Source organism: Crotalus tigris, unplaced genomic scaffold, assembly GCF_016545835.1.
Source record: "Crotalus tigris isolate CLP2741 ecotype Arizona unplaced genomic scaffold, ASM1654583v1 scf7180000018518.1655711, whole genome shotgun sequence".
Lineage (NCBI taxonomy): Eukaryota > Metazoa > Chordata > Lepidosauria > Squamata > Viperidae > Crotalus > Crotalus tigris.
The window spans coordinates 267487-292374 of NW_024097053.1; the positions used below are offsets into that span (position 1 = coordinate 267487).

The 24888-nt window shown below is 39.7% G+C and overlaps 1 protein-coding gene across 1 annotated transcript in view; it reads left to right on the plus strand.

Annotated features, from left to right (window-relative positions):
- The window catches only part of LOC120312546 (serine-rich coiled-coil domain-containing protein 1-like), a 549974-nt gene that overhangs the window by 262240 nt on the left and 262846 nt on the right, over nt 1-24888 (plus strand). The gene's annotated exons all lie outside the window — the stretch shown is intronic.

A 24888-nucleotide genomic window follows, 5' to 3' on the forward strand; every position in this document is an offset into this window, starting at 1 on the left:
AAAATTTTCTAATGCACATGGGGGTTTTCCTTTCCCCAAAGAAACTTTGTTGAGATCACGGCAAACCTAGCAGGACTTTGCATTAAATGATGGGGCTGCTAATTACTCATTCATGCTATACTGTGTAGATCCAAAGCTGTCTTTTATTGAGCAAAGGGAAGACTTGGCAGCTCATCATTTAGAAGAGCTCTAACATTTCTAAAGTGGTTAAGATGAACATTTCAGAATGTGATTGGTTAGATTATTGTCCTTATTAAAGGTTCCACTGCTGCTGAGAAAAAACAAGTTGCTTTCCTTGACTCCTGTCACTCAAACTCATTAGAGACTGTTGTTTTATGGTCTCCTTGGAAGGAACTGATGTTCAGAGCTCTTATGGGAGCTTATGCAGAGACATTCAGGGCTTTCCCATTCTCTTCTTATCCAGTCTACTCACCAGTCTTTCATTGTTCATAGTGGTAAACATGTTCATTCACAGACATGTCTTCAATCAGTTATAACTGACCTTGGAAGCATGAAAGAGTTGCAGGGCCTTCTCCATAAATTTAACAGTTGATGACAATCATTCAAATAGCTATTAGGTAAGTGTGGAGAGTAGTGGAATACAGTATATCACAACTTTCCCTTCTCTCAGCTGAAATTTTTTTTTTCTATAGACAGGCTTTGAAGTTACTCAGAACAATATAATTCTAAAACTCTGATAACTTTCTCTGTATTCTGCATCCAGCATCTGAACAATCATGCTGACCTTTTTTTAGAACTTTTTAGACCTAGGAATAAAAGAATGCCATTCTGATACATTGAAAGCCAGCAAGTCAATTGTTATGGCAAAAAAAGTTATAACTTATATTCCTCCATGGTACATTTGTCATTTTTCCGTTATGGGCTTCAGCATTGCACATTGATTGGTTTTACCTTTCTGGCTTAAAGACACAAAAGAAAATGAAAAAAACTCTTCAGAAAGAAAAAAATCTACAAGAAAGGGGATAGCAAGAAAATGACAGCTGGCAATATGGGATGCTAGTGATTGCATAATTTAAGTGACGTAATTCCTAATAGAAAATTAAAATGGGGTATGCCAGAAGTCTTAAATTGAAAATGAGGTTACTTGCTCTAGGTAAGTCTGGGTCTTATAGAAATACATACCGCTAATAGTGGTATTTATTTATTCATTGATTGATTGATTGATTGATTGTCTTATTTGTATGTCATCCATTCCCACATGTTTTAAATGGCTAACAGTCTAAACACATAAAGTAAAATGCTCCAGAAAACCTCAGATACATTTAAGTGTATTTTTTTAAAAAAAGCAACAAGTAAAAATGCCACAGGCTAGCAACTCACCTTCCAACCAAACAACATCTTCTTCCTCTCAAGATGGAATAAGTAGGTCCTCAAACTTTAAGAGAAATGAGGCTGATCAAATTCCCACTGAGAGATAATTATGAAGAGTGAGGACAGTAACTGAGGAAACCCATCACCGAGGTCCCATCAGGTAACAATCATAAGGACGAGTCCTGTGGAGGGGAAGAGGTGATCATATTTGATATGATTAAGTGAGAAAATGGCTACAGGTAAAGGTAGTCTCTGAGATAACTAGAGCCATATAAGGCCTGCTTGTTCAAAAAGAACTGATTGCTGCACAGATCCTACCTCCTGTCACCTTATAAAAGGCCTTAACCAGAGGTAGGCAACCTCGGCTCTTTTATGACTCATGGACTTCAACTCCCAGAATTGGCAGCTGGGAGTTGAAGTCCATGAGTCATAAAAGAGCCGAGGTTGCCTACCCCTGGCCTTAACCAACTATGAGGGGCAGGGATTCAAATTAGAAGTGGTGGAACTACAGAAAACCTTGTCTACTTTATTGTAATGTAATAGGCTTTATTATAATGGGTGTGAGAATAACAGAGAAAGGGCAAGACGAGCTGCAGACTAGACCATAATCTGATAAACAAAACTTGAATCCAAAAGCAGGAATGGGGAAGGAATCTCAGAATTAACCCACCCTAGTTCTCTGGAATATAAAGTAGGGGAAGAGGGAAGCATTTTCATGCTTTCAAACTCCTTTTATTTACAATAAAGGTAATACTCATGATTCTGGTTTGGACCCGAACTATCTGGACTATCTCAAAAGGCTGATAATAAGCTGTAAGAACCTTATCTCAATCATCAAAAGGTGTTGAGCATCAGATGAGAGAATGATGGTAAAGATACACATTTTTGATGACACATGACTAGTGGAAATGCTAAATGAGGTCCTTCTTATTTGTACGGAGGTTCCCTTTCTTTTTCATGGAATGTTGAAATGGAACAAAAGAAGGTATGCTAATTTTTATGAATATTGAATTAAGATAATGCTAAACATTAGCTACTTCATGCCCAAAGTTCTTATTCCTTTAACAAATAATGTAATTATGACTGAATATAAAAAAACTTTGTATATAGAAGACTTTTTATATAAAAGTCTTTGACTATATAAAATAACTAATAAATTCAGAGTTGCTGGTTAAATCTAAAACCCCTGCCAGATTGTTTCCACCTTCCCTTCCCTTTTTTGGGGGGGGGGGGATATCTTTGTTTTATTTGGTGGGATAGGGTTAAGAATATCTTGGTAACTGTATTTACATTAATTTTTCCATCATATATTCTCAGATTACCTGTCCCATTATCTTGGTTGCAGATTACATGTAGACCCATTGAGCCAGCAAAACTGCCTACCAGCACAGCAGGTCATGGCCAATGCATAAGCAATTAGACACAGAAATGATATAATTGAGTATTTCAACACTTTCTCCAGCTCCAGCTGCCAAACCCCTTGCTAATTTATTTTTCTCTTTCCTTTCTGAAGAAATAATCAATAACTGAAGCATCAGATAGAACTCAATTTGGCAGCTGGGAAACCCAGATGCCAGGGTCTGAAATTCACCTATGCACTTATGAGATATGTATTTCTGGATGGCTACCTGCAATCAGATTCCAATGACCCATCTTGGCTTCCCAAGACAAGTTTTTATTAGTTAAAGTACTTCACAGTACTTTACAGCCCTCTCTAAGCAGTTTACAGAGTCAGCATATTGACCCCAACAATCTGGGTCCTCATTTTACCGACTTCAGAAAGATGGAAGACTGAGTCAATCTTGAGCTGGTCAGGATGGAACTCCTGGCAGTGGGCAAAGTTAATCTGCAATACTGTATTATAATCACTGCACCACCATGGCTTAAGACTGCAATCTCATATATAAATAAAACTATTTATTGTAAAATGAATGTATTTGATAGAAACGTTTAGCTAATCAATATGAGAATTACAATTGTTTCAGTTCAAAAGTGTTCATTTTATACAAAAGAAACTAATCCAATCTTTAGCAGACTCTTATTAAAGGAGCACTTTGTTCAATAGTTTCCATTAATTTCACATGACTCAGTAATGTAGAAAATCAAGACTGACTTCACTTCTCTCCGCTTCTGGAGCATACAGGTTTCACAGTGTATCTGTGCTTGAATATGTTATTACTCTTGCTAATTAATCCATTTGCAAAGGGAAATTATGATTGACATCTACTCTTAAAACTAAGTGTCAATTAAACATAATATAATCTTCAAATTTGTATACATGGAGACTGATTTTATGTGCTCAGGGTAGAAAGCTAAACTGCTGACACTTAGTTGTATTTGCTCCAGCAGGTTCTTATTACTCTAGTTGCCCTGTGTGAACCAAATCAACAGTGACTTTGTTCTTAAATCTCTTTAAAACAGTGAACCAGCTTTGATTTAATCCCACGAGTCAGCACTCAGGAAAAAAGTGGGGTCTACTTTCTGAGTAGACTACACAGGATGGTAAAGGTGCCCAGGAGAAGATAGTCACAATCACCAACCATGTCATTCATCAGATCCCAAAGTGAAAAACAAGTCTGATATGTAATCATCTTTATGAGTTGGAGTTGTTAATTTTTGGGATACCTTCATTGTTATAGGTATGTTTTCATTATTATTATCCTTTAATTCTGCTTCCACTACTATACCACTTTGAGAGTTTAGACAATCATCTCTAAAGCAATGTATCATGGTAGAATCTGAGGAAAAAGGGGCGTTGTCTTACCTGAACGCCTTTTCTCAGCATGATGATGGAGAATCCGCGGATGGGTTGTCTTAATCTATCTGCTCCAATTAGACTAGGTCTGAAATTTAGTACCGCCCCCTCTGTGCCAACTGCACCCCAGTTTTAGGCTAAGGCGATACTCTGACTTTAGTCTGACGCGTCTGATCAATATGGGAACCAGGCCAACTGACCTTATGGGAGGGAGTGGATTCTCCATCATCATGCTGAGAAAAGGCGTTCAGGTAAGACAACGCCCCTTTCTCCAGCATGATTGGATGGAGAACCCACGGATGGGACATACCAAAGCCCTGTGTCCCTAGGGTGGGGAATTAGATTGGGCCTGGGTCCCATCCAATGTTAATGCGTGTTCTAGAACCTTATGGCCAAATGAAGCCATGGAAGAGGCATATATATCCATCTTGTAGTGACGGACAAAGGAAGAAGGCCATGCCCATGTTGCTGCTCTACAAATTTCCTCTATGGAGGCCTGGGTAGAGTAGGCAGCTGTAGTAGCTGCGCCCTGGGTGGAATGGGCCGTGATATGCCAAGGAGCTTGTAGAGACTGAGTCTGGTATGCCAGAGAAATACAAGCTCTAATCCACCTGCCTATTGTGGGTGAAGAAATCTTCTGTCCTAGTGACGAAGGGTGAAAGGACACAAACAGAGCCTCTGTTTTGCGGAAGGATGAGGTTCTCTGTATATAATAATATAAAGCCCTGCGCACATCCAATTTGCTCCACTGAACCTCTATATCGTTAGATGGGTTAGGACAGAAGTTCGGCAAAACTATTTCCTGAGACCTATGATACAAGGAATTAACCTTGGGCATGAAGGATGGGTCTAGCCTAAGGGTTACCCTGTCCTTATGGAAAGTACACAGGTCCTTCCTCACTGAAAGAGCAGCCAGTTCAGAGATCCTTCTGGCTGAAGTTACAGCAACAAGAAATGCCACCTTCATCGATAACTGTTTGAACAAACAAGTGTCAATAGGTTCAAAGGGTGGTGAAACAAGAGCCTGTAGAACCTGATGAAGATCCCACGAGGGGTATCTATGTACAGTTGGTGGTCTGGCGTTGTTAGCTCCCTTTAGGAAGGAGCATATCATAGGGTGATGTGCTAAGGATTCATTGCCGCAGGAAATAACTGTGGCAAGTGCTGCTACCTGCCTGCGGATGGTGCTTGTGGAAAGCCCCTTGTCCAGACCATCCATCAGGAACTCCAAGATAACTGGCACTGAAACCGCCAAAAGGTCAATTTTGTGAACCAAACACCAATTACAGAAGCTTTTCCACGTGGCATCGTATATTCTATTCGTCGAGGGTCGCCTGGATTGCTGAATCATAGCTATGACCCTTGACGAATATGAGTCTTGGCCTAAGGCCTGCCTCTCAAGTGCCAGATGGTTAACTGGAGCCATTGGGGGTCCTGATGGCGTAGTTCCCCCTGAATGAGGGAGATGCGATTGGCTGGGATCCTCCATGGAGGGGATGCGGAGAGCTCCATCAGGTCAGCGAACCAAGAGCGTCTCGCCCAATGCGGCACAACCAGGAGGACCTCTGCTCGTTCGCGAAGGATCTTCCTGATCGTGGCAGGAAGAAGCGGTAGGGGAGGGAAGGCATAGAGCAGTTCCCTGGGCCAGGGGCTACGAAGCGCATCTGTTCCCTCCGCTGATGGAGACGGGAACCTGGAAAGGAATCTGGGAAGTTGTGAGTTGGAGGGGAGGCAAAAAGGTCTAAGGTTGGGGAACCAAACCTGTCCACGATCTCTCTGAACACGTTCGGATCCAGCTGCTATTCAATGGTCCATGGTGGCTCTGCTCAGTGAGTCCGCCTGCTGGTTGATCACTCCGGATATGTGCTCTGCCCTGATGGAGGCAAGATTCAGTTCTGCCCAAGACCCCAGCAATTTGGCCTCCTGCATGAGAGGCCTGGACCTTGTCCCCCCTTGCCTGTTGACATGGGCCTTGGCTGTAATGTTGTTGGTTAAGATCAGGACATGTTGGCCCTGTACTATGTCTCTGAATCTCTTTAGGGCCATATGTATGGCTCTGAGTTCCAGCCAGTTTATATTGTTCTTTAGATCCTGCTTGGACCACCGACCTTGAGCCCAGCGCGTGTGGAGGTGTGCCCCCCACCCAAACAGGCTTCCGTCTGTGTAATGGTAATCCTGTCTGGTTCTTTGAATTATGCTCCCCGTGACAGAGCCAGGGAGTCCCACCATCGAAGGGAGTTCAACACCGACCGTGGAACTCGGACCTTCTGATGGGATGTGCTGATGTGAAGTCTCTGAAATGGAAGGAGAAGCCACTGTAATTCCCTGGCATGGAGACGTGCCCAAGGCACAATTTGCATGCAGGATACCATCTTCCCCAGTAGCTGTGATAGGGAGGCCAGTGTGACTACTCTGTCCTTTCAGATCCGACGTACAAGGGTATGAATAGAGTTCCGTCGGTCCTGAGATAGGTAGATAGTACAAATGTCTGTGTCTATAATAGCGCCCAAATGGAGGAGCCGGGTTGTTGGTACGGTATGACTTTTCTGGAAATTAACAGAAAGCCCGTGCTCCTGAAAGACCCTAATGGCTAAGGCGAGGTCTGATTGAGCATTTTGGAATGATGATGACTGAATTAGTATGTCATCTAAATAGCATTGAATTCTGATTGGAATTTTTCTAAGGTGGGCTGCGAGCACTGCCAGTACCTTTGTAAATACTCTCGGTGCAGAGGAGAGGCCAAATGGTAGGGCTCTGTACTGGTAGTGTCGTCGGGCATAACTGAATCTGAGGAATTTGCAGTGGTCAAGAAAAATAGGAATGTGCAAATATGCCTCAGTCAGGTCTATTGAGGTAAGAAAGTCACCTTGCCTGATGCTGGCTAGGATTGATTGAAGTGACTGCATCTTAAACTTCTTATACCTCAAGTAAAGGTTTAGATCTTTTAAGTCTAAGATTGCCCTCCAGCCCCCCGAAGTCTTGGGAATGACGAAGAGGTTTGAGTAAAACCCTCGACCTTCTTGATCTTGTGGTACTGGTTCAGTTGCTTGTATTTGTAATAGATGAGCTATGGCCTCTGACATAAGGTCAGCTCTGGACCTGCTTGATGGAATAGGGCAGGAATGGAATTTGTCAGGTGGTTGGGAACAAAATTCTAGTCTCAGACCTTGAGTGACGGTGTCTAACACCCATGCATCTGTAGTGGTGGCTGCCCAGGTGCTGGAATAAAGGGCCAGCCGGCCTCCTATTGGAGGTGAGGCTGCGAGATCACTTGCCTCGTTTAAAGGAACGGCCCCCTGCGCCTCGAAAGGGCCACTTGGCCTGGATCTGTGGTCTGCCTCTGTATGCTGAACGATCTTGTTGTCGTTCTTGTCTCTGAAAGGAAGAGCGAGATGCCTGGGCCCAGTCCCAGGATGAAGCTGGCCGAAAGGGCTGCCTCCTGTAATTGCTCTGTGACATGCTGTTCCCCGAGCGCTTATCTCCTTTTCTTGTTGAGTTAACCAGAGTTTTACATTTGTCCTTACCTTCAGTTAAGTATGGTTCTAGTGCCTTACCAAAGAGATGTCCACCTGTGTAAGGTTTAGAGGCCAGATGCCACTTGGCCTTGGTGTCTGCTCGCCAATTCCTGAGCCAAAGGAGCCTTCGTGCTGAGATGTCTGCAGCGATGGACCGGGCAGTGTATCTGGTCATGTGCAGAGAGGCGTCGGCTAGGTACTGAGACATAGCCACTAACTTACCCAGGTTTTGGTGAGCTCTGAGCTGGTCCGGAGGAATCATGTCCTGGAGCTCACGTAACCACAGGACTGACGCCCTGGCAAAGAAGGCCATGGATGTTGCCGCCTTTGTTGCCCAGGCTGATGCCAGATGGGACCTGCGTAATGCGGACTCAATCTTTTTGTCCTCTGCCCTAAGTGCCTCATTTATATCCCCAGGAATGTTGGCATTAGGAAACAATGAGTTCAATGGCTCATCAATCTCAGGAATCTCCAATAGGGAGGTCAGAGAAGGGGCAACATTGAATAATGTCTTTTCTGCGGCACCAGGACTTGAAAGGGATCCCAAATTCTCCCATTGTTTTTGAACTATATTGAGAAAAAGGGGAGGGCAGGGGATATGGTTCTGAGACACTGAAGGCTCGGTATATATGGCATGGGGACCTTTGGATGTTGTAGGTGGGGCCTCTTGCTCTTGAGGGAGGTTTGCAGTTGTGCAGGCCTTGAGAAGCAGGGAATGAAAAAGTGAATGGTCAAAAAGACCAACAGGAGGGGTGGGGTCAGATGAAGTGATACCTTCGTCCTCTGACATAATCAGGCCTGATGGTTCAGCCCCTGTTGATTCTAGGTCTGATGAAGGTTCATCCATGATATCAGGAGATTGGGAATGATACATGGATTGTGGGGGTGGCTGTTGGGCACTGGAGGCCATAAATTGAGCCACAGCCTGGGCTATCATGGACTGAAGGTAGTCCGGATTTAGAGTCTGGTTCTCGGGGGGGGGGGGGCGAAGCCCTGCTGCAGTGGGGCTGAATGTGGCCTGAGGGCCCAAATTAAGGTTATCCTGGCCAGTCACACCTGTCCCTGGAGCCACCTTGTGGTTGCCTCTAGCTGGGAAATTCCCCTGGGGGAGACCAGGCCCCTGGGGCTGAGTCACAATGTGAGGACAGGGGTTCAAAAATGGACCTTCCCGATGTTCCTGTCTGACCTGGGGAAGTTGCCCCCAGTCTGTGGGAGTTCTCTTCCCTCAACTGTGTATTAGTGGTTTCCCTGCTAGACCTGGCTCGCTTGGAATTATTCTTTCTACTTGCCTCAGTAGTCTTCCTCTTGGCTGGCTCGTTGGTAGACTTCTCTGCCATGATGAATCTGCTTTGGCTCAACCTCAGCAAAAACGCCCCCCCTCTGCGTTGTAAACTTACTGAGGGAGCCCAGCAGAGATGATCCGGCCCAGTGAGGGAGGTTGGCAATGGGGGGTTGGTAGGCAGTGCGTCCTTCCGGAACAAGCTTGCCCTCCCCAGTCCAATCAGTCCTGACAAGGTTCATCAGATTCGGAGGCCTCTGCCTCAGATTGGAAGAAACTGCCTTCTGGAATGTTCCTGCAGGCAGTCTGGGCCTCTGAAACTCTCAAAATGGCGGCCGTGAGGTAATTCAAAATGGCGGCTGCAGGCTCTGTGCGCCAAAAACGGCCGTTGGAAGGAAGGCCTGTGAGGCCTGAGGCCTAAGCTGCGATGAGCCCTCGTTCCAAGGAATCACCTGGGCTCCTAGCACAGCGGAGGGCGTTTGGATGGTCAGCTGGGAAGCGCTGAAGCTGGCCGAGGCCAATAAGGCCTCCAGGCCTCGGAAATTAAAATCGCGCCGAAAATGTTCTTCTGAGGCTGAGGGACCTGGAAAGGGCTCCCTCCAGGCCTGGCGAGCTTCGTCGCCGCTTGCGGAGCCCCTCAGTTGATCGGCAAGGCTTACCCTTGCCTCCAGAGCCGCAGGTAGTCGGCGAACGAGGATCGGGCCCTCCGACGATCAGCTGGCAGCCGGGGAATCCTTGGAGTGGTGGCTGACATTTCGGACCTTCTGAAGCTGAGGAACGGCCCCCTGTAGGGGCTTGCCCTGTCTCAAGTGAAGGTAAAAAAAAAAAAAACCAAAAAGAATTGTTCTTAAGGAGAGTTCTCCGAAATAAGAGGGGTTCCCTTGAAGGGAAGAGTCTGTAGATGCCCAGCCTAGCCAGGCTGTAGGCTGAGGGTGGATTGATCACTAGATAATCCTGTATTAATATTATCAAATCACAATTGATGAGGATTGAACTAAGCTAAAGAAATACAAAGTCTTCTGCTCCAGGAGCGAAGAAAAAATGCGTCTTAGAGCAAAGAGACTAAGTCTAAAACTGGGGTGCAGTTGGCACAGAGGGGGCGGTACTAAATTTCAGACTTAGTCTAATTGGAGCAGATAGATTAAGACAACCCATCCGTGGGTTCTCCATCCAATCATGCTGGAGAATATAAAATAGCACAAACTGGTAGCTAGCATGGGAATAAAGAAACAAATCGGCCTCTATTAAATAGTTTTAAAATGGATATTAAAATAGGCAAAACATAGTATTTTTATTTATTACTGCAAATCATCTTTATCCTATCAAAACTAGATTATGCTGGTCCTAAAATTATTCCTAACCCTGTCTCCTTAATAAGATGAATTGTCCCCTGATTTGGACTCCCTTAAACTTAGCCTCCCTTAGCCTTTTCTTACTACCTTGAAAACTATTTGTCTCAGTCATATCATCCTGCTAAATATATAACCTGGGAGCAGGTACCCAGTGTTGCCATCCTTTGGTCATTTCACACATGGCAGCTGAAATCCTACAGAGAACCTGGCACCTGTCTTGCATTGAGATTGAGCTAATCAGATAGAACCATATTCCATTCCCTAAAAGGTTGTTATGACCCAACTTCCAAAATAAAGTATGTATGAGTGTAAACTTCAGAGATATTTTTCTGATTGACATAGTTACTGCACATGTCTAATAAATAAAAACGAATATAAGCATTCAAAACTGGCCACCTGAAGGGCAGAAGAAACTAAAGGAACATGTAGGATGACTGCCATCACCACAATCACCTTGACCTTGGAGTCCCCTTTGCAGCAGTACCTAAAATTCAGAAGTGCAAAGTTCAAGACAGAGCCACATTCTTGTAATCGATGAACAACATTTTCAGAAAGGTCAATAAGTCCATATCTTCATTTATAATCTAATTGTAGAAGGCTTTTTATTTGTGGAAGTTTGATTATACATGGGCCTAGCATTTACTAACAGCAATCTGATGCCAAGCCATCAAAGTATGAATCCTCCCAGATCAAGGAAAGAGGTTGTATACTATATATATGAAGCAGCACCAAATTACAGTCCCTCCTCTCTTCAAATGGTCAGCCCAACACCCCCGTCATATCCACCTAAATAGATATATACTCCTGACCAACATCACTCTTCCCAGGACACAAAACTTTTCCAGCACCATCCAACTAGAGTTTCTACATTGCCAGCACTGCATTCATTGCTTAATGGGCTTTTCTCAGAAATTCTTTCAGTGCTTTGAGTTGTTTTTGTGGAGATTCTCAGTTATCCAGATCATGGTTGTCCCAAAGATGCTTTTTCAGGAGGCAACTAGACTTTCTTTTTTCTCCTTGAAGACATTTTGCTTCTCATCCAAGAAGCTTCTTCAGCAAATGGCCAGCTGTCTGCAAGAAATATAAATAAATTAAGAATATAAAAATATAAATCCTTTCATTCTCCACCATCCAGTCAGAGCTGAAGAAGCTTCTTGGATGAGAGTGAAACGTCTTCGAAGAGAAAAAAGAAAGTCCAGTTGCCTCGTGAAAAAGCACTTTTGGGACTTTGGGTTGTGTTGTACAACTGTTATGGAAAAGTCTTTCTTGGTTATATTTCATCCTAGTATGTGAGCTCCTCTTCTGGTCCAATTCAATGGCTCAATCTTGGACATTTTGAAAACTGATCAAAGTGATGCTTGTAAATATCTGTTTAGTTTCATGTCATTGGTCCTCCTACCTCAGTATTTTCCTGTCAATTAATAGCTGTTTTCCTTGAGACACTGGGAACTAGAACTGAACTATTAAAATGAATTCAAACCATGAGTTTTATACCTGTGTTATGTACTCATTGTCTGTCAGCCCTCTTTCCAGCTTAATATTTGAATAATCTCTTAAACTTTGCAGATTTTCTATACAACCACATATTTTTAGCATTTTCAAAAGCACTTATTCTTCTACAGAGGTGGTAAGCATATTGAATATTTTAAAACATCAGCTCCTTTTCCAGGATGTGTATAAAAAGCCCAGAAAATAATTTTTGTTCAGAAGTTTGTATCTGTGGAGTCCTCGTTGACACTGTAATGACTTTGAATTTCACCTGCTTGCAGTCTTTGAAAAGGGACTTATAAGACTTTCTCTCCAAAGTATTCTTACTGAGTAGGTTATTATTTGCATAATATTTTGCAGTCAAGCCTTCAGGGTTACAAAAATTTAATCATGATGGGAAAAGATTTCAATAGGTATTGGCAAAAATCTAACACTCCTATACTTGCTGAAGCTTATCTGAAAGTCCCAGAACAGGTTCTTAATATTTTTGTATCTGTCCATGAATATTGACAGTCTTGCACATTTTTATCTTTTCTAAGTTATTTCTTAAAGAAAAAGAAAAGAAATAGTTTTTTTCTTTTTTTAGTAAAAAGAAATCCTTATAATTCTGATCAAATGAAACATTTTTGTTATACTTTAATTAGCCAGTGGCCCTTCTTATAAATGACTCATGTCAAATGTGCTGTGGAGAACCATTTTGGATTAATAATCTTTCAGAATTTAGCAAAATTTAACAGTTCATACTCAACTTTACTTGTTCGGAGCTGATTACATTTCTGAAATGATTATTCATTTATTCTGCTGTTCATAAATTTTTTGAGGGTTGGAAAACTAACAAAAGTCCCTAAACATACTAATGATGAGTTTCCACTATTTGGGGGCTCTCCCCAACATATAATATTGTTCACTTACAGGTTTTTTTGAATAATGGCTTGAAAATTTACTGCATGTGACATTCATCCTTACAGAGATAGAGCTATAGAATGTTTTCCAATAAATGATAGCCACAATGTCTTACATCATACTTTTAGTGGATATTTTGGAAATAAGGACTGATTATCTTTTCCCAGAAGAACTCCTTGTCTTATTACAATAAATCTGTAGTTTTTTAGTAATTTCTGGGTCTTAAACCAGAAATTGATGAAAACTGAGTCACAAAATGAGGTTCAAACATTGTTCAAATAATATGTAAAGTATACTATATATACACTTGCCTTTATACTCCTTCCAATACTACAAGAACCAATGACTGGCCATATCAAATGAATTACACTGGAATCTTGGAACACATTACAATCCATGCAGGTTTGCAGTGGTCTCAGTCTAGCTATAAATGAAATGTCCAGTTTAAACACAAGTTAACCCCTTATTGTTCTTTTCTAAAATTAAATGCTATTCCATTTGCTATGCTCTTTGAGGGATGTATATCACATCTTAACTTTTACTGATTTACACAACAAATACATGATTTTCTTTTCCAAATCAAATCAGTAAAATAGATCATAATCTATTACTGATATTGTATGAACAGTCAATATAATGTTGTTCCAGTAGTAGTATTGGAATTACTAAATTAATAGGGCTAATTTAGTTAAGATTTGTGTTGAGCTATTCCATAATATTTTATTAAAGTAGATGTATCAGAATTTTTCTAAAGGAACCTACAATTGCACTGAACTAAAGTTATTGTGACTCACTGCAATTCATCAAACTGGGTTTTCTTAGGCAGACTCATATCAAGCAATTAACTATTTTATTGCCCAACTAATGATTTGGTATTATCTGTTGATAATGTCCTCTAAATACTACTGTATCACTGAAATTTGATTCATTGTATGAAAAAATATGGAGAAGAGACAGTGGAGTTTTTCAAAGACATCTGATCTGAGTAGTCCAATTTGCCTTGCATTATGTCTTCAAGATGGCACAGTATTCCTGCACAACAGCTATAATTGTTTGTTGTTCCTGCATTCCTGCCAAAACTCTTTTAAGCAATTGGTTTTCAGGTATACACACACACAAAAAGCAAAATACCGCAGTGTGCTACAGTTGTTACCGCAGTGTGCTACAGTTGTACGAAACTTTCTCAGCAGGAAAAAAATTAACAAATTAATCAATGAAATCTATATCTATCTCTATATTTGTTCATTACAAAAGCCTTTATATTATACTGTTGCTGGAACCAGCAATTAAGTGAAATAGCTATGAATGAATAGACATGTACAAATAGTTGGGAAAAGCCTTTTAAGCATATGTTTCAAAACATGTGCCTGTTTTAATGCTGTGAGGATTGCTCTTTACAAATCAGTGTACTTTGCAAATCACACAATTTATATATCCAGTTCTTCATTTGATTAGGTATTGTCAAGTTGTTGTCTCTTAATGATTACATAGATGGATTTTTCTATGGGGAGTTCTTCATTACACTATGAATTTTGGCATCGCATTTTCTCTCTAGCTATCCAATAAGTGTACTCTATCTGATCTGTAATAGACTAAGAATTATAATTAGAAGATTCTTTTATTTCTCTGTGCTGCAAGCAAGTCTCATAGAGCTGAATGTAGCTTTCTCCCGGTTAATCCTTATTTTGTTGTGTATTATGTGAGGGGCACACACTCTGCTGGAGAGAAGTCCCCTGAAGATGGGCTCCAGCATGAAATCCAAAAGCTTGCAAGAAAAAAATCTCTGGTCCTGGTGACCGACCCAAATTTGATCCTGCAGTGCTACATCATTTGCATATACAGTAAAAGAATTGTTGCTTTCTTGCCCATTGATGAGATGGAGGGGATGACAGTGACTATAGGATTGATATAAGAAATAGTGAGAGTGCCGGAGTTATCCTTGCCCAAACTCCTCTGTTAATAGATATATCCTGGATATAATAACCCTAAGAGCCACAATTGATCTTTATAGTTGAATTGTCTTATAATTTGTACATAAAAAGGAGTTTTCTGCCTATGGTGGTATTTAGATTGAGAGATTAAGTCAAAGGCTGCTATGAAAACTGTGAAGGAGAGGGGGGGGAGGAGGGACAGAGAGAGAGAATGTTTCACACCTGGTTTTGAAGTATATTTTTCTGCCAAGTATGGCAGAATAGAATTATAATTAAAAATAAAGTGCCCACTTACAAATCCAGCTTGTTCCTTGGCTAGTGCCAAGATCTAATTAATACTGAAACTATGGATGAGTGTCTGACATGTATTTTGATAATGTTGAATAGGCTGATAGAGCAATACTTAGCTGAAAGTCTAATTCTTACAAATACTATTGGAGCCTTTCCTTTCCTTTCCTTTCCTTTCCTTTCATTTCCTTCAGTTATTTTATAGCTTTAAAGCAGTGTTTCTCAACCTTGACAATTTTAAGGCATGTGGACTTCAACTCCCAGAATTCCACAGCCAGCAATGCTGGCTGTGGAATTCTGGGAATTGAAGTCCACATGCCTTAAAATTGTCAAGGTTGAGAAACACTGCTTTAAAGCTTTTGAGTATTCCCATTTCAAAATGGCAAAGAAGTATGCTAATGGCAATGTCTTTTTTCTATGTGCCTATGCATTGAGGGAAAATTTCCTTTAAATTAAGCTTGACAGCTTGACTCATGGAAAGGGAGACTGCCAATTATTTACAAAGATCTATCTCTGCTTAGCTTTTCCAGGTCAGCCAGGTCTGTTTAGTTCCACTGCCATCAAACCAAACATAATATTTAAAAGCAAGCAAACAGAAAATAGTAGTCATCAGAACAGCAGTTGTGGTTTGACAGAACTCTGCATTCTGTTACAACAAAAGAAAATTCATGTTGGCCATCTCTGCTTTATAGAATCAGAATTTTACGCCTGAGCCAGAGCTTTGCCGATACTATCTAGACAAATCAATTTAAGTCTGAAGAACTTTGGTTACTGAGTAGATTGGAGTACAATTAATAAGAATTATACTTTGAAGCTTTTATTTTTGAACAAATCTAAACAATTTGTTTTGCAATTTTCTGAGTTTTGAAACATTTTTCTTTTAAAAAACGTTATTTAAATCAAAGTTTATGCACTCATATATAAACTATGTTCTTGAAAAATGTTTGCATAAATTGTGTAAGACAAAATTACGTACAAAAATATAAAAGTTTGGAGAAAGATATGCATCAGTATGCATATAAATTTTAGGGCCACTTACTATATGCACAGTGATGTTCAACACTACCCACTATGAAGTAATGGTTAGTGAAGTATACAAATCTGAAATGGATAAAATGACTTCTTTGATAAGAGAAAAGACATTGTCTACATTGATGGGTGACTCGAAACCTCTTACCTACTTTCTGTGCAAAAATGAAAATAAAATGTATTTGTGATTTATGGTTTTGATGATTAGACTATAGAAAGAAGAATAATTTGATGTGACTTTAGAGAGTGAACTTAATATATATATATATTTACTTATATGCTGTGAAGAATATCGAAAGCCATTTCTTTTTTTCTTTCTTTCCTATTTTTCTTCAACTTTTTCCTTTTCTTGCACTTTTTGCTTTTTCATTAATTTTCTTTTCTTTTTTTCTTTCTTAAATTAGTTTTTATCTTCTTTATCCTTCTTGTTTAACAGTTCTAATTTTATAATAAAGACTTGGAAGACATCAGTAAGTTTTAACAAGAAGCTTGATGTCTTCCAACAAAGATGCCTTCACCGAATCCTAAAGATTTATTATTTTGACCATATTACTAACAAAGAAGTGCTCCAAAAGAGCTTCTCCTACAAACTACATAGCATTGTTGCATGCAGAAGACTCCCAACTTGTTGGTCATATTCTCTGCATGGAGAACAGTCTAATCCTCAAGATAACAATGAGATGGACCCCCCCCTCACAATGCCAAACCACCAAGAGAACACCCTTGAAAATCATGGCCAAGAACGTTTATAGAAAACTTAAAGACTCTAAATCTCACATGAGAAGATGCTGAGGTACTCACCCAAGACCAAAAATGCTGGAGATCCCTCGCTGCCCAATATGCTACATAGCATGGGAAGATCTAATGCTTAAAAACAATAATATTTTTTTCAGTGTAGGAACTTGTCCAAAGACACTGTATTATTTTGAAACTATGATGAATTTCTTCATCTGGTATCTCCTGCTAAAATAAGAGCTTTCTTTGGAAGCAGGAGATCAATCTGATGAATAACAACAATGTCTCCTAACTTGCCTCAAAGAGATAACTATATGCCAACATTGACTGGAATGTCATATGAGTCATTGATGTATGAGCCCTGGGTGCAATCAGCCTTTTTGACAGCCCCTAACTAAGTCATAAGTAGGCTTCAAAACCTTGTTCTTTAAAATGCCTTTCAGTTATGGGCAGCTGTCAAGAGTAAAGGGCAGCTATGTAATTATAGGCTTTCAATGAGGACAGAAAATATGGGGGGGAAAATCTTCATGTCAGAGTTTAGAGATAAAAAATCAAATACCTGCCACCAAAATGGTTCAGCAAGTGAGATTGCAGTAAATAATTATAGAGTCAGGAAGAGTAAAGGAAAATACTGCATATTTTATTCAGCTTTATATTAGTGTTGCAACAGCAATAAAAGTTGTACTCCAGCTCAAGAGGCTTTCCAACTGCAGAATTAAAAGTCACAAATAAATGCATATGCTTGAAACATTAGTGCTGCTTTGAGTGCTTTGGAGGTAGAGATACAAACGATGCATTATATTTTCCTTTCTTCTCTCTGAACTTAGTATTGGGATGAATTAGTAAAGGTCTTGCATTATGTGTGCATAAAACAAAAGTTGGTGATTAATAGGATATAGAGAAAGATTTTCTACATGTTTTCTTTCTCCAGTTTAAGAATATACAAGGAATTAATAGCATTCCTGGAATGTTGATTATTGTTGTTTTTCTCCAAATGCCACATTGGAAACCTCAGTGACAAAGTATTCTTTAGTACAGTGGTTCTCAACCTTTCTAATGCTGTGACCCCATAATACAGTTCCCCATGTTGTGGTGACCCCCAAGTGGGTGTGGCCACCAATAAGAGGGAGTAGGACATCTAGGGAAAAGGGAACAAAATGGTGGACAGCATGGTTTGGCGACCCCCATGAAATGGTCGTTCGACCCCAAATGGGGTCCCGACCCACAGGTTGAGAACCACTGCTTTAGTATGTATGTAACTGGCAGAGAACAGACTTGAGAGTGCAGTTTCATTTAAGAATCTTATGTAGCAGCTTTGAGAAACCCTGGAACAGTCTTTATTACTTGCACTGTAGCCTTGGACTATGCTGTAATTCAGGGATCTTCAAATTTGGCTGCTTTAAGACTTGGCTGGCTGAGGAATTCTGGGAGTTGAAGTCCACAAGTCTTAAAGCAGCCATGTTTGGAGACTTCTGCTGTAATTCCTGCAATAAATCAGACTGTCAGTGTATCAGACTTGACTATCCTCTGCACTAAATAGTTTTTGTCACTTTTTGACCCACTTAAGGGAAATTTCTGTATTCATCTGAAACTTTTGAAATCGTTAATTCCATGGAGGAAATACCTCCCCACACACAAAATAACTTACAGATCATATTAAAACCAGCTTCCCAGTTCCTTAGATTTGGGCCAAAAATTACTTTTAATTATTAAAGGGATCAGAGAAGGTTGATGAATGGATTATATATATATATATATATATTCATTTTACTTCAAAATTCTCTGAATAGGACCATTAAAATCTATGCTATACTGTAGTTTCTAGAAATTCTTTTTTTTTTTTTCCTCTGCGTGCAAGAAACTCTACTGATTTTCAAGAGTTTTATGTGGATATCCAAATTGTCAAAGGGTATTCCAGCACTGGTCACAAATTCAAATTCAAAACATTTTTTATAGAGAGTTATTCAAAATGTTTAAAATGAAGCAGCAGAGATGTAAAGTAAAATAACTACTAATGATGAAATATTAAAGAAATTTGAGAAAAATGTTATTTTTGTATTTTTTAAAAAAAGTCTAATTTAAAATCACACATAATTTGACCTGTTGTATGACTTGAGGTGAACCTTAGAATAACTACTTTCTGAACGTCCCAGGGGCAACTAGTATTTCTGAGATTATGTTTTTCTTTTCTTTCCCCCTCCTTCATATCTTTAATATACTAAGCATGATAGATACTTGAAGGTAGTACAGATTTTATCTATAGACCTTTTGTTCTTTTGACAGCATTTGTGCCAATTAACCAAGACCAGGTATATCAATGAAGGCAGTCCAGTAGATTTCTGTTTTAATCTGGATGTAAATTATATATGTTCTAAAACACTCTTTCTTTCTTTCTTTCTTTCTTTCTTTCTTTCTTTCTTTCTTTCTTTCTTTCTTTCTTTCTTTCTTTCTGCTTGCTAAATGTTTCCTATAACTGGTGGGTCAAAATGGCAAGATTGAGAGTAAGAAAAAGAGAAGCTTTATTATGACTTACTCATTGTACTCATAATAAGCATCAGCCTAACCAGGTGGATCAGACAGGAAACATAATCAGATGAGCTAATTCTTCTTTAGTATAAGGCTACAGTAACAGAATCTTGCCAGTCTGAAAGTACAATTCTCCCCAATTCCTTTGCACCCCAAGAAATTAGTGAATTTCTTTTCTGAGCCTTTATCTACTATCGAGATCCGGGCTATGCTATTTTTTTTTATCTGGTCTCTGGGCAAGTTTCTCAAGATCATTTTCACATATCAATACAATGATTTAGAAATTGGAACTGTTGGTAACTTATCACAGTCAGAAAGATAACTTCATTATTAAAATACTATTTTTTCCACCTCAAATATGTCTTTCATAAGTATGACTGAGCATGATGAAAACAAGTTCTCAGTTAAAAGATAATGCCAGGATCAGAACTGATAATCTCTTTCTTTCTATATATTACAACTTCTTTCAGGATGAACTTTTCAGGATAAACTTCTTTTTTGCACTTAGAAAGTGTTGGATTCAAAAAAGTAGATGAGAGCAGTCAAAGAAATAAATGAGGAACTCGAAACTGTTTTTATTTGCATTCTGACTTCTTAAAATTTTATTCTAGGGAACAACATTTGTAGAATCTCTAAGAATAGCATGCAAGGTCTTCCAAAATCCCAGATCCTCAGCCTTTGCATGATTATTTTGCAGTTATTCTTTGCCATCTCTGAGCTGTACAACATTATGAGTTTTCTTAAACATTTTTTATCTTTCATTCTCTATACTGCATGCCCTACTGAAATCAAATTGATATGTGCTGGGAATATTATCCAACCTCATTGCTGTGAAAGCTGTTCAAATATGAGCATTGATCTTTAAATAGCAAAGTATAGCCTTGTTAACAGAAGAAAGACTGAAATAAACTGAACTGTTTATTTTCTACATATATAATCTTCTCACTTAATTGACACAAAGGGCAGGTGGGCTGTTCTTGTAACAGATGCTGCAACCTTCTTAACAATGATTTCTCAGTCTTAAAGTAATAAACTAAACCATTAAATAAAAAGAACTACAGATGAAAGCATTTCATTTCCACTCTTTTTTTCCTCTCTGCTTTTTAGCTCGATCTGGTTCTTTTCAGAATCAACACAGCAAACACCCATTACAGTTGAAAGGGCAGTATTTTACTTTCTCCTCTTTCTTTATTTGGCCTAGAGTTCAAGTTCCCAAAACATCTACCAGAATGGAATGAATTGGTTAGTTAGAACACAGACTTCCCCTTTCTGTCTTTTTGTAACAACATGATCCCCTCTCAGAATAGTTCAATTATAAACTGTTGCATATCTCAAAATCAAACCACATATCAATAGAGAAATCATGATTCAGGGGCTGAATCATCAGATCACACTAAGCCAAAATGTGATTTGTTTTCATTGTAGTATTTTGTGTGACTCCAGTCATTATAATTTGTAAACCAGGGTCTATGGCTTCAGTAAAGAGGAATACTGAAAAATTATATACTTTACTATATAAAGAAGAGGGAGCGGGGGGGGGGGTAGGGGGTGTCAACCTATTTTTCAAAGGACCAGAAGGCAAGACAAGAAACAGTGGATGGAAATTAATCAAGGAGAGAGAAAACCTAGAACTAAAGAGAACAATTAATCAGTGGAAGGACTGGCCTTCAGAAGTTGTGGGTGCTCCATCACTGGAGGCTTTAAGAAAAGATTGGACAGCCACTTGTGTGGAATGGTATAGGGCAGGGGTAGGCAACCTTGGCTCTTTTATGACTCGTGGACTTCAACTCCCAGAATTCCTGAGCCAGCCATGTTGGCTGAGGAATTCTGGGAGTTGAAGTCCATGAGTCAAAAAAGAGCCAAGGTTGCCTACCCCTGGTATAGCGCCTACTATTTGAGTTGGACTAGAAGATCTCCAAGGTTCCTTCCAACTCTGTTATTTTGTTATTGTATTTTACAACCTATTGGGCCATGTGTGTGTTTGAAGAGCATGTTTTTTGATAATTACAAAATTGTGGTCATAGTGGGAAAGATGCATTATACAGTAAGATACACAGTCTTACTTAGAAGAAAACAAACAGAAAACAAACAGACAAGAGCATTCTAGCTGCTAGCATGCTCAATATCAGCTGACCTTTGGGTTTTTATCTTACTAGGCATGCCTATTGATGTAGCATTGGGCAGCAATTTTGCATTATGTACCCTTTATTTTGTAAAAATATATTTGTGATTAAATGGAACCTTGGGTCTTCCTTGGGGGGGGGCTGTTTATGTTGTGGTTAATGCTTATCTTTTTAAAAAAATTAAAATAAATCTTAGGAGAAAAAAATCAGATATGACTGAGAGTTTGAAAGAGCCAAAGTAGAAATGCCAGGCACATGGACAGAACATCAGAATCACAATAGGGAACACAACCTACATCATTCTTTGAACTTTAATGAGAAATTGTATTATAGCAGAGAAAAGATATCTATGCTGTCTAAAGGAAAGATGTTAATTTCTCTGAATGGTTCTCTCACATTCTGTGTACCCTTAATGTTTCATGCTACATAAGAAAATCCTCATTCCCCTTATTCAAGAGATTAGAGTTTAGCTTAAAGCACCATGTAGGTGTGGTGGCGCAGCAGCTTAAAGGATGCTGGATCTGCCAACCAGAAATGGTCGACACTTCAGCAGTTCAAGCCCTGGTAGCACTGCAGGATGAGCTCCCATCATTTGCCTTTAACTCTTGCCCTGCCCACCCAGCAGTTCGAAAGCATCATTGTGAGTAGATAAATGGGTACCACTCCAGTGGGAAAGACTACCTGTGCAAGGAGAACGGGAAGCTGGTGCTGTCCAGAAACAAGGCCAAATCAGTGGAAGAGGCCCTGGAAGATGTCATTAGCCAAATCCCGCTAGTCAGATGGTGCAAGCTAGTTCGCCCCCATGGTGCACTATTGATAAACTTGCAGGCCCAAAAATCTAATGAACTAGCAATTAGGCAGTCAAGACTACTCTGTAAAGTGTAGATCTCCTTGACAAATGTATGCCATAGAAAATAAATAATACAGCTTAAACGAGAGGAAAAGGAATAATTTTATAAGAAGTTATCTTACCCTTCACTTGCATGATTCAAAGTTAGCCTCTAATGGGTTACTCCCATGTAAAATACATCCTCTTTGTGGAGCTTCTGGATGAATCCATATTCCATATGCTAAAATAGGATTTCATATGCTAATCATATGAAGCAAACATGACCCAGAACTGTGCTTCTTGCTATAATCACTATTTACAAAACCTAATTACCCATATAATGCACCCAGACTCTGTGATGACCATCTAGTGAGTGCTTTTCCTGGAATTTGCTTTCAAATTAACCTGCTGTTATTTCCCTCTAAATAAGGGTTTTGGATTTACTTTCCAGTTCCTTTTAATCCTAAATGACACATAGATCACTAGTAATTTTTTTGTATGACAATGTTTTCTATAATTCCTTGTGTCACAGATATATTCTAGTAAGCCTTTTGTGGTATTCTTGTGAAATTTTTATCTCATGAAATATGGTCCAGCAATGATGATAATGATGATGATGATGATGATGTTGGAAGAGACCTTGGAGGTCTTCTAGTCCAACCCCATGCTCAGGCAGGAAGCCCTATACTATTTCAGGCAAATGGTTGTCCAGTCTCTTCTTAAAAACTTCCAGTGTTGGAGTACTCACAAATTCTGGAGACAGGTTGTTCTAACTGTCAGGAAATTTCTCCTTAGTTCTAGTTGCTTCTCTCCTTGATTACTTTCCATCGATTGTTTCTTGTCCTGCCTTCAGGTGCCTTGGAGAATAGCTTGACTCCCTCTTCTTTGTGGCAACCCCTAAGATATTGGAACAGTGCTATCATGTCCCCCCTCATCCTTCTCTTCATTAAACTAGACATACCCAATTCCAGCAACTGTTCCTTATATGTTTTAACCTCCAGACCTTTAATCATCTTTGCTTCTCTTCTCTGTACTTTTTCTAGAGTCTCAGCATCTTTTTTACATTGTGGTGACCAAAACTGGATGCAGTATTCCAAGTACAGCCTTACCAAGACATTGTAAAGTGATATTAACACTTCACGTGATCTTGATTCCATCCCTCTGTTAATGCAGCCCAGCACTGTGTTGGCTTTTTTTGGCAGCTGCAGCACACTGCTGGCTCATATTTAAGTGATTGTCCACTAGGACTTCAAGATCCCTCTCACAGTTACTACTATTTAGCAAAGTACCACCTATACTGTACCTGTGCATTTGATTTTTCTTGTCTACAATAAATGTAGAACCTTACTTTTTTCACCATTGAATTTCATTTTGTTAGTTAGCACCCAATATTCAAGTCTGTCAAGATCCTTCTGTATTTTAAGCCTGTCTTCTGGAATGTTGTCTATTCTTGTCAGCTTGGTGTCATCTGCAAATTTGATGAGTTCCCCCTCTATACCCTCATCCAAATCATTGATGAAGATGTTAAAAAGCACTGTCCCAAAACAGAGCCCTGGGGCACCCCAATGCACACCCTCCATGTAGATGCAGTTCCATTGAGGACTACACGCTGGGTACAGCCGGTCAGCCAGCTATGAATCCATCTGGTGGTGATGCTGTCTAACCCACATTTTTCTATCTTATCAAGTACTAGATTATGATCTACTTTATCAAATGCCTTACTGAAGTCCAAGTAAATTATATCCACAGCATTCCTCTGGTCCACTAATTTTGTCACCTGGTCAAAAAATGTAATAAGATTTGTTTGGCATGACCTGCTTTTGGCTTTTAGTAGTGACTTTGTTTGCCTTTAGGTGTTCACTGATTCATTGCTTCGTTATCTTTTCCAGAATCTTCCCAGGTATTGAGGTCAAGTTTATAGGTCTATAGTTTCCTGGATCTATTTTTCCCCTTTTTTGAAGATGGGAACTACATCAGCTCTTTTCCAGTCCTCTGTTTGTCATTGCTCCAGATCTTTGAAAGACATAGTTCAGTGGTTCTGAGATCATATCTGCCAGTTCCTTCAGAACCTTAGGGTGTAATCCATCTGGTCCTGGTGATTTGAACTCATTCAGGGTGGGCAGGTGCTCACTTACCATTGTCTTGCCTATTTTAATTTGTTTTTCTAATCTGTTTTTTACAGTACTGATTTTGATAGGTTGGACTGTTTCTTCCCTTTGTGTAAAGACAAATAAATGAGTTAAGTAGTTCTGCTTTTTCCCTGTTGCTTGTCACCTTCTTGCCACTTTCTCCCACTAATGGACCAATCATTTCCTTAATTTTTTTCTTGTTTTTTACATGTTGAAAAAAGCTTTTTTTGTTGCAAGCCTTAGTTCATTTTGAGCCTTAGTTTTTCTCACTTCATCTTTGCAAGCTCCGGCTATTTTCTGATATTCTGCCTTAGTTATGTGCCCCTCTTTCCACTTTTTATATTTGTCCTTTTTGTTTTTCAATTTATCAGAGAGTTCTTTATGCAGCCATGCTGGTTTCTTTTGAGAGCTTATTTTTCTTCTTCATTGGTATTATGCTAGACTGGGCTTTTACAATCTCACTTTTCAAAATTTTCCAAGCTTCTTGCGTTTCTTTCTCCTTGAGGATTATCATCCATGGAATCCTTCCCAAGCTCTCAATAAGTGTATTGAAATTAGCACTCTTAAGGTCCAAGACTCTAGTTTGATTATGTTCTCTTGCTTATGCTTGCATAGTGTTGAATTCCAGTATTGCATGATCACTCCCTCCCCAAGGTTCCTGCAGCTTCAACACC